We start from the raw sequence: 14,863 nt of genomic DNA on the forward strand, positions 1-14,863 counted from the left end.
CAGAAGGGGGGGGGAGCGTGATTCTAAACTGCCCACGTGCGGCCTTTTCCTCCCGATTAGAATCTTTAAGCATTCTGTAAATTATAGCATTTGAACCAAAAAAAAAAAAAAAAACCAAGAGCAGCGTATTTTTGTGTGCATTGTGGTCAAAATGCATTGTGCATTGTCGGTCAAAATGCATTGTGCCAGATTAAAGTCATTCCTGACAGAATTACAGTACTTTCCCTTCTGTATAAAAAAAAAGCATGTTCTTATTTTGAGCTCCATGCATGATCTTTAACTTTTGTTTGTCTCTTACTTGGCTGAAATGTGAAGAAACGATATTGTAAATAAGTGCACAATCTGCTTCCCCTCCCAAAAAATAGAGTTAGGTTGAAGTTGTAGGCAAAGAAATCCTAGCTCAGGGTTACAAGCAAGTCCATTAGCGTATGCAGCATTTTAATAATTTAGTCAGTTTATTATTTATTATTTATTTGATTTGTCAATCATGAAATGGGTACATATAAGAAAAATAAAAGAAACAATAGGACAGGGACGGTAGGCATGTTGGTGCGCTTGTGCATGCCCCCCTAATTTGCTCTATGATGACAAAAAATACTGGATTGGCTTATGCTTTTTCAACAGTTTATATGAAGTAATGTTGCATTGCTTTAAACTAATGTATAACTCTATTTTTTTGTTCAGAGTATAGGAAACAAGATGGGCATGACCTCTTACAAAGAAAGTCAAACATTTAATAGAATGGTGACATGGCTTACATAACTGAAATACAGATAATCCTGGACTTACAACCACAATGAAGCCCAAAATTTCTGTTATTAAGGGAGGCATTTATTAAGTGAGTTTTGCCCCATTTTACGACAGTTGTTAAGTGATACACTGCAGTGGATCCCTGCACGAGTAGTGCATGTCACACACACACACGCACACACACACGTTACACTAGCCAAAACTATATTTACAATCTTCTGTAAGTATTCTATAAATGTTAATTTGTGGCATATTTCGGGAGGTTCTAAAATCAATAGTTGCAGCAAGGAAAGAGAGGCTTTAAGCAGAAAGTATCTAATTTGACTAAAAATAACGTTTATTTTTATTTTGTTTTGTGGGCTATGGACTAGTTTTAAAAACAATTGCCAGATTCAAACAAAAACTCCCTGAATAACACGTGTGTGTGTGTGTGTGTGTGTGTGTGTGTGTGTGTTAAAAAAACCCTATGCAATAGTTTTGACATCAATAGCTACAAAATCTGGTTTCCTTATTCTGATTCTCCCCCCCCCCCCCACAACCTTAGATATTTATGTGTATAAAGGTACATATAAAACTAATTGAGCCTTCTATATATACCAACTGTTCTTTATCTCATAAATCTTCTCTCACACACATATACTGTTCGTCCTTCCATCAGAAATAGCAGAAGAGGAGGAGGAAGAGGAGAATGGAGATTGAAGCAAAGGATAGCTAGACTTGGAAGGGTAGGGGTAGTTAACTTGGAGGCAGATAAGGAAACTGGGTAGGCCATCCCCATTTAGATGTTAAATTCAGCAGGCATCTTTCTCAAGTTATAGCTAATCTTTGAAAATATTCAGAGTTCTCATGTGTCTTCATCCATGTGTATCCCCTGGCTTCCTTTTCAAAACTTCTACTCTTATCAGCAAAGTTAAGACAAATCCTCAATTCGCAGTTAATTATATTGGGGAAAATCCTAATCTCCCAAAAATAAATGTTATATAAATTGTCATAGTGGGGCTTACTCATATACAGCTCACTCTTGTCATCTGGTGGAGTTTGATAAGCCCAATGACTAAAATGAAGCATATTAGGATAATTACCAAGTTAACATAATAAGCATCAGGGCAAGAATTCTATACGTGGCCCTTAAAAAAAACCTTTACATGTTATGCAATATAGATATAGGCATATTTTTTCATTATAATATGATTTCCCTTTTTGTCTAAGGCAGCAAAATATATAATATTCAATAGTAATTATATATCAAATTATTACAGACTTTACAAATGTGAAAGGTCTTTCAGATAGTTAAATGATGGTTGGAGGAAGTTATTGAATTCTGTTGTTAGCTAGGTCTTTATGAAAGAAAAACCCACAAACATATTTAGCATAAAGTTACAAGGTTTTCCTTTTCCATGGCTCTCCCTACTTGATCAGACTATCAGTGTCCTGGTGTGATGTTTTGGGAACTACTTTGATGTCAGCGCATCTTGAAAAAGTCTCACATTCTTTCCTAGGTCACAACTTCCCCAAATTTCTTTGCCTCCCTTCCGTCAGTTTATGGCAGGACGTCGGCAAGCTTAGCGAAGCGTAGCAAAGATGTCAAAGCTGACAGATCGATTATTTAATTGTTAGAATTTGTAATCTAAGGAGTACTCAGGATTTTTTTACTACCGGTTCTATGGGCGTAACTTGGTGGTCACGGCAGGGGAAGGATACTGCAAAATCCCATTCACTCCCCATCCCACTAACCTGCTTTCCAGCTCCGTTCTCCTGTGCAGGACAACCAAAGAAGACCCAGCCGATCAGCTGGGACTCAATGGGAGTCAGAAAATAGACGGGGGCAGGGCCAGTCAGAGGTGGGATTTGCCGGTTCTCCAACCTACGCAAAATTTCCCCTACTGGTTCTCCAGAACTGGTCAGAACCTGCTGAATACCACCTCTGCACCCCACTAACCTGCTTTCCAGCTCCGTTCTCCTGTGCAGGGCAACCAAAGAAGACCCAGCCAATCAGCTGGGACTCAATGGGAGGTGGAGAATACATGGGGGCGGGGCCAGTCAGAAGTGGTATTTGCCGGTTCTCCAAAATTTCCCCTACTGGTTCTCCAGAACTGGTCAGAACCTGCTGAATACCACCATTCAAGTGTTGTATTATTTCATAAAAAATAAATTAGCTTACATTGTTCCATATAAATCAACCATACCTGGAATCATGCAATCATTTCTGATAGTTAAATGAAGTATATGCCAGCCAATAACAATAGATATTTGTAAATGCTCCATGCTTCTACAACTCAGGGTATGGTAAGAATGAGGGCATAGTTGAAGTAAGGTAGCTCACAGAATTTAAGATATAACAGCAAGATCAACAATTACTCAATATATTTAGAATATTTTTATTTTATTTTTATTTAAAACGCACTCACTGCTTTCTAAAAACAATGCATTCAGTCATGTCATCAATGGTATGATAATATCAGCCATATTTATGTATTTGCTTGTTTATTTTAGGGAGTCTTCAATTATAGGGAGTGTTCAATTAACAATTGCAATTGGGACAGGCAATCCAGTAATTAAACAGCTTGACTGTAAATGAAATTTCATATGACCGTGCCCAGCTTGCAATATCAGTTTTGCCATGTTCATTAAGCGAATCACCCATGGTTGTTATGTACAACCTCATATAACTTCTGCAACTTCTAGCTTCCCCATTCCCCATGATGGAAGCCAGCTGTGAAGCTCACAAATGGTGGTCACATTACTGTGAGGTGATGCAACCATCTTCAAACCATGTTGATGTGAAGTGTCTGATTTGGTGATCATGGGATACTATGACTCAGGGGTGGGATTTAACCGGCAATTATACCCGTTCGGTAATTATGTTTTGCGCGTGCACGCTATATCAAAGTGCAGAATTCCAGAAACAAATTATTACTAAAATTTGATAAAATGGAATTGGATAAAATACAATTTTAAATGAATTTGGAATAAAATACAGTCTAAAATGAAATTGGAATAACATACAATAATTTAAGATATAGATAAAATATGCTAAAATTATGTTTTGGCGTCACCCCTGCAATCTATCCCAATCAGTCCCACATATGCAGATCTCAGCTGAATCATTTTGCTTAGGTACTGTGCTGTGTTAAATGTTCTTTTCAAATTCTGGCCTCATATAAGGTAAGTTGTTGTGACATGTGGGTCCCAATGTGTCATTCATTTGGTATATATTACTCTTCAAAGAATGGGTTTATTGCATACGTCATATTGGTACAAGCTGGTGAAAACCGACTGAATATTCCCGTGGTTTTCACCTAATTAAAAGTGAAAATTTGTCACTTTCTCAAAACAGTCACATGGTCCAATCGGGATGCTGTCCAGTTGCTAGTGCCTCCAGTCCCCTCTGTCCGAGCACCTGCAGGAATGTCCTTGGTTCCTACAAGGAAGCATTTTGTTTTGGCTACTTCAGAGTTAACACACCAGGGAAGGGGGATAGGGAGGAGAGAATAGAGATAGTTGGGGCGTTGTAGCCAAAACAAAATGACCTCAGTCAGGTCAGCTTCAAGGTTGACACACATAGTCACATATACACCAACACACTGAAACCAAGGACTCAGAAGCCTATAAAAACTGACTAGATTATCATCCCATTTTGCCAGCTGCCCCAGGAATACATCTTGCTGTTGTTGTTGGAAAAATAAACAGACGGCCTTTCCAAAAGCATCTGGATATATCTATATATGGATATGCACCAATTATTCAAGTTTATTTGGAATATATATATAGGTGTGTGTGTTCTGTCCCACCTGTATCCACCGATGAGAATCTCAAGTTACAGAGTTCAAATACTTTACGCAAACAAAACCAGAGACAGAAGATTCAATTGCTCTATTATCACAGTCCTTTGGCAATCCTCCTAGAATCTTTCTGGCAATTTTGTATAGTTCGTAAATCACAACGCTGTAGTCAGAACGCACTTCTTTCCAAGGCAAAATCCACTTTGTTTCCAGCAAAGATTACGAACTCGTACGCTCCCTTATATCCTCTGAGAGAGGGCGTGTCAGTCTCATTAATTAATCCTTTGCTGGATGTCTCTTTTCTAATTGAGATTGACGTCTCAATCTTCTTCTAGTTCTGGCATCCAGCCAGCATCCGGCAGTTTCATCACCGCTTGAAGCCTCTGACACACTTTCCTGATTAACAGTTAACACCTGAGGTGCAATCAGGGAAGTAGATTCAGGGGACGGAGTGGACTCTGAAACCTCCAATAAATCAGGTTCATATCTTAGATCCAACTCCTCTCCCTCTACTTGAATCCCTTCTAAGTCACTTAATAATGCAGGCTTGAATCTCAGTGCCAGATCTTCTTCATCGCTCGAACCCACATCTGCTGACTGATCAGGTTCGAATTTCGGAGTCACAACGTGTGTGTGTGTGTGTGTGTGTGTGTGTGTGTGTGTGTGTGTATCTTGGTGCATATCTATACTGATTATTTAAAAATGTTTTTTAAATGTTTGTAGTTTTAGCTATGGTCAGAAATCAATAATGCTTGGTGCAGATTTCTAAAAATGCTTACTGATTGAAAGTAGAGTTTACACTGCATTGTATGTACAATGATAGAGTAGACCACATACTTCTATAACTAAGTATTGTTTTCTTGGTTTAGTATGTGTGTACTAAGTAAGGATTAGAGAAAGTTGTGTATCATTTCCCCAATCCCAATGATTTCTGTTCTGTTTATTTATTAAATTTATATGCCACCCATTTTGCTGTTGAAGCAACTCTGGACAACTTACAAAGTGATACAAAATGAATATAAAAACAATTAAAATGAATACAAATTAAACAGAGACTAAAAACTAAGATGATTAGACAGCATGGTGGGGTCTTCTATCTTACCTTGTTAGCCATGTCACCCCCACAAGTCCTTCGTTTTGTTTAAAATTAAACATTTAAAAAGATGTGGCCTGATTGGATTGACATCAGTAGCAGGCAGAATCCGGGAAGGCTAACCCTGATATCACCATCTCTTTCTGCCTCATCCACTTCTGGGCGCCTGGAGAAAAAGATCTATTAGAAAGTTTTTATCCCTGTGGGGCATTTTTTAAAACTTTTAAAACTGGAATATGACACTCTAAGTCGCCCTCCATTCAGAAAAGAACCTTATGTAAACAAAATATTAATGGCCTCATAGAACAGTATTATCATGCATTCTTTGAGTGATGCTATGATTGAAACAGGCATCAGATGTGAATATTCTTATAACTATTTGTAAAATGAACACTGGAGCATGTGGAGGAATTAATGGTGGAATGGAAATTGAAATGTTACTGATTTTTTTTCTTGTTGCAGGTATTCTAATGGTGATATGGATATCCCCATAAATGTCATGTACAGGAATTATTCTGAATATTTGCTTATGACAAATATGAATATATGTATAAATGACTGCTTTTATCAAAGAAATGCTATCAAATCTTCAATGACCTCCTAAGAAACTAAAACCTGGTAAATAACATTTCTAAAACTTTGAAGAGGTGCAAATTGTATAACAGTACAATAAAAACTGCTGAGCATGTTCAAATTATATAGAACATATAGTTAACTTTTTAGATTCTACTGAATGTTAATTAATTTAACATTTTCTACACTTGGCTGGAGATATAATTATATGCACAGGTGAAATCTCCATTTGATTTCTTACAAATCCCTCAACAGTTTTAAAGCCAAGATTTTCTTTGGTTTTTCTGCAGTTAACTATCATAAGCTCTAGAGGTCCTCACTATATAGCAAATATCTTGTCTAAATAGTTTCATAAAACATCATTTAATTCTCCTGTATTCAGACATCATGCTTTCATGACTGTAACTGGCCAGGCATACAGTATATTCTGAATTAAGACAACTATGCAGATATTTTCTTTAAAAAAAAAATGTATTGAGAATTTTAGCTCCAGGTATATAATAGCAACAATCCAAATATTTTTTAATTTTTTAAAAAGTGATATACTTTTGACTGCATGTTTTTGTTGTAGATATAGTACAAAAATATGTATTTTTTATTCTCAGGGATTATTCTCAATGTACAGCTTCATTTTGCCCTGTAGCTGATTAATTATTTTTGCTCTTTTTTTTTTAAAATGGCACCAACCTACCTGATCTTGGCTGATTTTAGAAGTCAAAGAAGTTCAGAGCTGGCTAAAACTTGATGGGGAACATCCTGGGAATTCCAAATCTACTGACTAGACTGCAAGATTGGGGAAAAAAAATCTATCCTGGAAGATGACAGTGGTGTATCTTTTCCAAAACGTTACCAACACAAGTGTATGACTAGAGGACAGGCAGGAGTCAATCTTGATTTGAGAGTCTGCTGTTGCTTTTTAATTATTGGCTTAAAGCAATTCTAAGCGCATCTAACTCTGAAATGCACAAAGATTAAATCCTTACAGATATTGTCAGGAAAAAAACAGCTGGTTAGGCTGTTCCAACTAAAAAATTTTAATGGGGAATCTGTTTGAGATTTTAAAGACCAGTTTTTATATTTTAAATTTTTAGGGAGGAATTTCCCTAAGGAGCTCTGAAGAATGAGCTTGCACTGCAGAATTTTTCATCAGATTCCTTGAAGCCCACTTAGGATCAAATTCAGCCATTTTTATTTTTCTCCATTTTTTCCCCATTTTTCCCAAACTCCAAGAAAAAATCCTGCAAAAAAAGCTTTGAAAATATCCTGCTCTGAATTGTGCAGGCAAAGTGGTTTTCTCTATGACAATCTACGGAAACAAGCATTGTACTTCCAAGAAGCAGGATAGAAAAGTATTGACGCTTTTGAATGTTGGTGTTGGAGAAGACTGCAACATGCCACATACTACACCGCCAAGAAAACAAATAATTGAACAAATCAACAAAGAGGCGTAAATGATTTGGCCCAAATTATCCTATGTTATGTGAAGGCTTAGCTTCCTTGAAAGGTCTATCATTCTGTAAGAAGGTGAAACAAAAGAGAAAAAGAAGTTGTCCAGTGGCATTGTGGGTAGACTTAATTATTGCAATAATGGATATATCATTGGAATATCTGTAGGACAACGCTGCTCCAGATTGTCCTGGAGATCTAGTTATGTGATCACTAAAGAGCTAACACCAATTTGATGGCACGCAATCAATCAAGGCCACTATAAAAATCACTAGATTGGAACAAAGTAGTATCAATGTCTCTTACATTTCTCACTTAGTGACCATCTGGGTTTTTGCAGACCTTAGGGGGTAGGATCATGCATGTCTATGAGGTTCAAAAGTGGGCATTCACTTTGACAATTAAAAATACTCTGTGCTCTTGGCTCTGTCTCTAGGCAAGGAAAGATCAAATGTGGAAAATTAAAGTGTGAATCTGCACACCCAATTAGCAGGTATCCAATACTGACTCAAGAGCCTGCTCATCTCATCTTATCTCATCTTAATAGCTAGATGGCAAATAGGAAAAAATCCTGTAAAACTCTTTTACGCTGACATATTGGTGACAAAGCAAAATCTGTTTTTTAAAAAATGCTTATGGAGAAATATATTTATGAATATTTATAATTGTAGTTATTACTGTTTACTTAGTTATTAATAAGGCAATCATCTACTGAATAAAATTTATTTCATTATAATGGCATCATTTTATATGTATCATTCATATCACTTTAAAATTAACATTTCAGGATATTGGCCGGTCTCTGTTTGTGCTGGCATCAGGAGACTGAGTGTGCTTTTGCAGCTAAAACGTTCAGAAGATCCTCCCCCAAATTTTTAGCCTGTCCACTGATAATTTATCGAACAGAGACCAAAATATCCAGCCATAATTTTCTTACATCATAATTATATTTGAAGAAAGCAAAGGAACAATGTGCATCTGGACATCTTTGTATTCGACCTCTAGGCTGTGGCACACATACATTCTGGTGGCACAAAATCTAACACTGGATAAAGAAAGCAGTTGAAGAAAAAGAAGTTGCATGTGTGTATATATACACATGCACACATATATCTGTGCTCACAATACAATCATATATTGCTTGCGTGTGTGTATAACCTTGAGATTCTCCTCAGAAGACCTTTTCTGTGTTCCTGTCATGGAATTAGTGACTATTAGGGAGTGGGGAGCTACCACTTTGTCAAAAATCCTAGAAATACCTATTTTCAGGTATTGGACAAAACAGTCTCCACTTTTGTGTATCTTTCCAATTACAACTTCACAGGATGATATGAAATACGTTAAAATCAGGGCTGGGATTCCACCGGTTTGCACCTATTCGCTAGAACCGGTTGTTAACATTCTAAGCAGTTCAGAAAACCGGTTGTTAGAAGAAATTACTGGCCAATCCTGTAAGGAAGGCAGGAAGGAAACATTCTGGTGTTGCTTACAGAAACTGCCTCTCCGTTAACCCTTATTACATTCTTGGTAGGACTAGACTTCCTGTCTCAGGAACTTCTCTGGAGTTATTTTTCCCTCCTTTGCTGGTACTTTGCTTATGTGGAGTGACCATTCAAAGTTACAATGGCACTGAAAAAAGTGACTTAGGACCATTTTTCACACTTATGACTGTTGTAGCATCCCCACAGTCATGAGAGGCCAGGGGAGGAGATGCGTGCCTCGATGTGAGTGATGTTGAGTTGGCCACACCCAGCCAGTCTACCTTGTTTGGGGGAAAATGCTCAAAAGTGAGCCCACACAAATCTCACAAAGTTTCATGTTTAATGAATAAAAGAGAGAATGTTGAAAATGAGAAGGTGAAGATCTTGTGGGACTTTCAAACATAGACGGATCATCATTTGGAACACAATCCGTCAGATATCAGAGCTGTCGAAAACGGAAGCGTACCATTTATTAATATCGCTCTACCAGGAGACACCAGAGTCGAAGAAAAAGAACTGATAAAAATCACGAACTATCGTGACCTGGCCATTGAAACGATGCAATTATGGAAGAAACATGTAACGGTAATACCCATTGTCATTGGGGCACTTGGTACCATGTTCAAGAATTTTACAAAATACATCAAAAGAAATTGCAGTTTCCTGTAATAACACCAGCGGAACTGCAAAAAACTGCGCCACTCAGAACTTCATATATTTTAAGAAGATACTTGGTTGTCATCTAGGATTCTGGCAGCAACCCATATCAACCATCAGCACCAGTCAATGGTATTTGTGATGCATTTTTTAATGTTCAGTTGACTCAGTTTCATATTTAATGAATAAAAGAGATAATAATAATAATAGCAAAAGACAATTTTACTTGAAATAACTTACCTCCTGCAGAAATTTTGAAGATACAATTTCTGAATGCCCACTCTTCCCAGAATAGTCCATGAATGAGCAGATAAACTGTCCAATATATGCTGTACTAGAAACACTTCAGTATAGTATAAATATTCCCTTCTATGCCTTTGATCTTATAATTAACTCAGATACAGTTTTATCTAAAAAGATGCTAATTTCTTCATATAAATCTTTAAAACATCTTTAAAACAGTTTCATTAAAACATTTCACTTGGAGTTGTTGAATAGTTCCTATAGTTCCTATAGCCTTGTTCAGCCTGACAAACTTGTCATGTATACATATTACTAGAATTCAAATTATTTATGGCTTTTAACCATGCTAACTGGAATTCTGGATATTGCAACCCCAACACATCTTAAATATCGCAATTTGGGGGAAGGCAGGCGTTAAATTTCTAAAACCTTTAAGATGATGGGTATTTTTTAAAAAAAATTCATACTCACATAGTAAGTAGTGCTCAAGAGAAGAATACAAAGAAGATTGTTCTTTATTATACAAAAACAATGCTATATGAAATATATTTTACCCTTAAGCATTTATGAATTTTGAACGCATTCTATTAATTCATTAAAAAAGTTGCTGTATCATCATCAAGTAATTTTAAAACTTACTTAGCTACAATGCCAGTATAAATAGCCTTTTCTGCTCTGTATGATCTTTCGACCCTCCCAAGATCCTCCAATTGGGACCAAATAGTGGTTTAACTGCATAAGTTGCAGTGATCTGGGCACCCGATGATCGTCAGACTGCAATGGCTATTTTCATTTGAGGACAGATCTGTTTGTCAGCCTTCAAGATCTTCTACTACTGCTTTGCATCTTTTGGCTGCCATAAGTAACGGGGGGGGAGGAGGGGGGATAATGTCTGGGAAGAGAGCTGGAGGTGTTACATTCTTGTGTTGTGTAAATGAGGAGTGAGGGGGGGGAGTATAAATTCCTGCTCTTAGGTTTCTATTTCTCGCTTGGCTTTCTTTTCTCTGCGCAGCTGCAAACCTTTATCAAAATATGCCAAGGTCAACGGACAGAGGCCTCATCACCACCTGGAGATGTCCACATGATCATATTCACAACTTTTAATTGGAAGAATCTTTTGAACTATGGGGGGGGGGGACATTTCCATCACTTTGTATATCTGATTTGCGCGCCTTATTTCTCAGATTCAGAATTCTATTGATGTTACCACTTCATTTTCAGTAAAAGACATCTTTGCTCTAATCTAAAGAGTCTAAGTTTTCTTTCTTGAATTTTGAATGGAGCATCACCTGACACTGTTATTGAATCTGAACCTTCTCATTGTACTTTCTCATTATAACATTTTATGAAGCAGCAACAATCCCTGTCCCTTGGCATGGCTGATGCGGTGCTAGTTAAAAAAATACGAGCGCTCCTGAGCATTAAATCAGGGCCAGAGGTTCAGAGGGCAGTGATTCAAGACCAGGGTGAGCTTTTTGGTGCCAGCTAACAAGATAGCAACCTGGAAGTCTGCCAGTCTGGTTTTATGAGACTTGGGCAGAACTGTTAAAAAGAAAAGATTGCTTTTAGGTACGTTATAATCTTCCATTCCATTTATCCCAGGAGTGAAGTTTTCTCTGGACCAGTTCTTAGTGAGAAAAGGATGAAGTTCTGTAGTAGAAAACTTAAGTTTGTTTTTATGCCTGAATGCAATCATACTGAAAGTATTAAGAATTTCATATTTTTCAGATTTCATATTTTGCTTACCAAGAGTCTATTAGTGTTGTTATGAGGCAGAATCACCCTTTGCTACTTCTAGCAAGCTAGTTTAATAAAGCATGCTGTAATTAACAGCTCACGGTGGACTGGAGTCTGTCTATAAGTTTTAGTGTTTATCTGTGTTTGTCATGGAGTCTGATTTATTTGTAATCTAAGTCGTAAAGTGGTTTAGGCCTTTGAGAAACAGGCATATAGTTTTTTTCCTTTTATTACCCAGATATGATTATTTCTGCCATTTACATTATTTATAGAATGGAATATCAATGGCTGGACATAGTATAAATATTAATTATTACCATACACATTAATTTTTGTAATATTCTCAAATTATTTAATAAATATTTTATCATCCAACTCATTCAATGTAAAGAATTAGGATTCTTATAAATTTCCTTTATGATACAAAATCAATAAATTTTAAATTAAAGTTACTGCTATTTCTTATTACAATCCATATAAGCAATAAATAAATGATACAATCTTATACTGTGTATTGCAATTTGGGTTAATTTAAAGCAACATAAGCATTTTCTCTGAAACTTAAATGGAGTCTAAAAAGCATCAGGCTTCCTTAATTTGGATGCTAGTTGATCAAATACCACAAAGACCCAGATAATGTATTGGCATATAGAGAACATTAAATATTTTGAAGTGAATTATGTGGCAAATCAGTAACCAGTGAATGTATTATTAGTGTTGCATAGGTAAATTTGCTTTTTTGGGACCATTAGAATTTCCAAATCATCTTTAACCCTGTGTTGAGGGTTTTGCAATAGTTTAGACCTAAGATAGCACGATTAGTTGTCAGGGTTTTTAGTCAAAAAGACTTTCACCAATTGAAGCTAAATTGACATGGAAAAGAAATATGGGTGGGGGGGAGAATCTGAGAGTGGGTCACAGCCAAAAGTCGAAATAGTTTTGTGGTATGGCAATAATATTCAAGAGGATCTTGGATTTATACTCTTGACTTATACTTTTAGAAGTCTATTTTTATAAATTATGTGTCTTTTTGTTAGTTTTCTTATTATATTTGTCAATAATTTCAAGAGTATTATATCCAAGGGCTCTGGGACCACAAACAAAGGAGTTTGAAGATCATATGCAATATATGCCATTTGCTTCCCCTTTAAATAACATTAAAAGAATTAACTTGGAGGCATCTCCCCTGTCAATCTCTAGGCTTAGAAAGTTCCAACTTATAAAGTCATATTTGTTATAACTGGAGCTGAATTCATTAAGAAATGATGTCTCATCCAGAAATAACTGACTTGGTCGCAAGCTACATAAATAAAACTTAATCAATGTAATAGAAAGGTTCTAGAAAATAGATTACACTGAGATATGGCTCCGGCTTGAGCCAAAAGTAATTACTGTCAGATCTTTATTTATCAGACCACTAATACATAAACTCAGTGGGGTAACAGACATGGCAGATGGTATTTTTGTTACCTAGAAGTTGCCTGAAATATAATTAAAGACAGCAGATGGGCTAGAATTGGAAATGGAATAAATAATGTGCAAGGAGTATAATTTTATTTATTATGTTCATTGCTCACTTCCTTCATCTCTGTCAACAAATTGTCCAATGCTGTTGTCTAAATCAGAGATCAATAGTTTTTACTTTGCCAAACATCCAGGTCAGGCTTTAACAAGGGAAACTTAAAGTCACCTTGAATTAGAATTAGATTAGTAAAAAGGGAGACAATGTCAAGCAATATTCTAATCACACCATCATATTGTTTAATTTAAAAAGTATATAAAATGTTGTAAAAGGGGAAATGGGCATTTGTGAGGTAAAAAACGAGAGAGAGAGAGAGGGAGAGATAGAGGAGGAGGATACCCTGGTGGCACCACTCAGGCCAAGGTGTTCTGGGATGCCAACTCTATGGTTTGGCCAATGGGTGTTAGGTTATTTTAGGTTGGATTGAACACTTTAGGTTGAACTGAACGGACTATTAAGCTTCTCTTGTTCATGGAAAATCTCCTGCAGCCCAGGCTAAGCATATATGTGGTGTTCAGTGCCCTGGTCTTGCTAGACAGTGCCCTCAGCTCTGATGATGTTGCAGACTGGGAAAAGTGATATGGAGGGCCACATGTTGAAACCACTGGTTTAAGACTTGCTTAGTATTTCTTCAGTGTTACTATTACGTGAACAGTTAATCAAGAAGAAGGAAAGAAACAGCAACTGCAGCAGCTACATACTTTACAAAAAAGATCCAGAGAACAGATGAAAAGCAGAAATGTGGAACATTTTGTAACGAGTAAAACTCATTTTTTAAATTATAAGTGTTCAATAATTTGAAACTGTTTCCTCTGCACATATGGTTATGCATCTTAAATTGTACTAAAGTTTATAATTTGTATTTATATATGTATAAGCTACATCTGCTTTGATAAGACAAGTGAGTCTATTCAAATTTTTAAAACTCTATTCTCGATTTTCTCTGTACTTTCCACGTGCTTTCCGTTTCAAAAGCTTATCAACCCTTTAGATAATTGGTTTCATTATCACATTGCTCTAATTAAGATTATTTTCTTTCTGAGCTCTTTTGATCTGTGGTTTCCTGCATAGAGATCTGCTTATATCAGGGTGAGGAAATCTAGAGTTTTGGTCCTATTTTACCAAAACGGGGATGTGGAATCTCCTGCTTTATTAAAATCACACATTACCACTTTATTACATTACACATTACTGATCTGTTCCCACTATTTCTATGCAATTTGCTCCTGCGTTCTTTTCTTTTGGATCTGTACAATACCTGTAGAACTAATTACAATCCCCTTATACTTCAATCAAATATTTCAGTCAAAGAGCCATGGTGAGTTCTCTGCACAACTATACATAGCCTCAGATATTATTTTTTTTAATCCATATATTCTACACTTCTTATATAAAAAATCTATAATACTATAAACAATATTTCCCAGATGATATTGCATAGGCCTGCTTAACTTCAGGAAGCCACTTGAATGTGAGTCTCAACATAGCACACATAGCTAGATGTTTATGGATTTACTGTCAGCCTGTAAGAAAACAAAACTCTCAAATAATTCAGGACCAGTCCAGTAATGAAAAATTT

The sequence above is a fragment of the Pseudonaja textilis genome, chromosome 6 (genome assembly GCF_049901715.1).
Source record: "Pseudonaja textilis isolate UNSWEBS1 chromosome 6, rPseTex1.2, whole genome shotgun sequence".
NCBI lineage: Eukaryota > Metazoa > Chordata > Lepidosauria > Squamata > Elapidae > Pseudonaja > Pseudonaja textilis.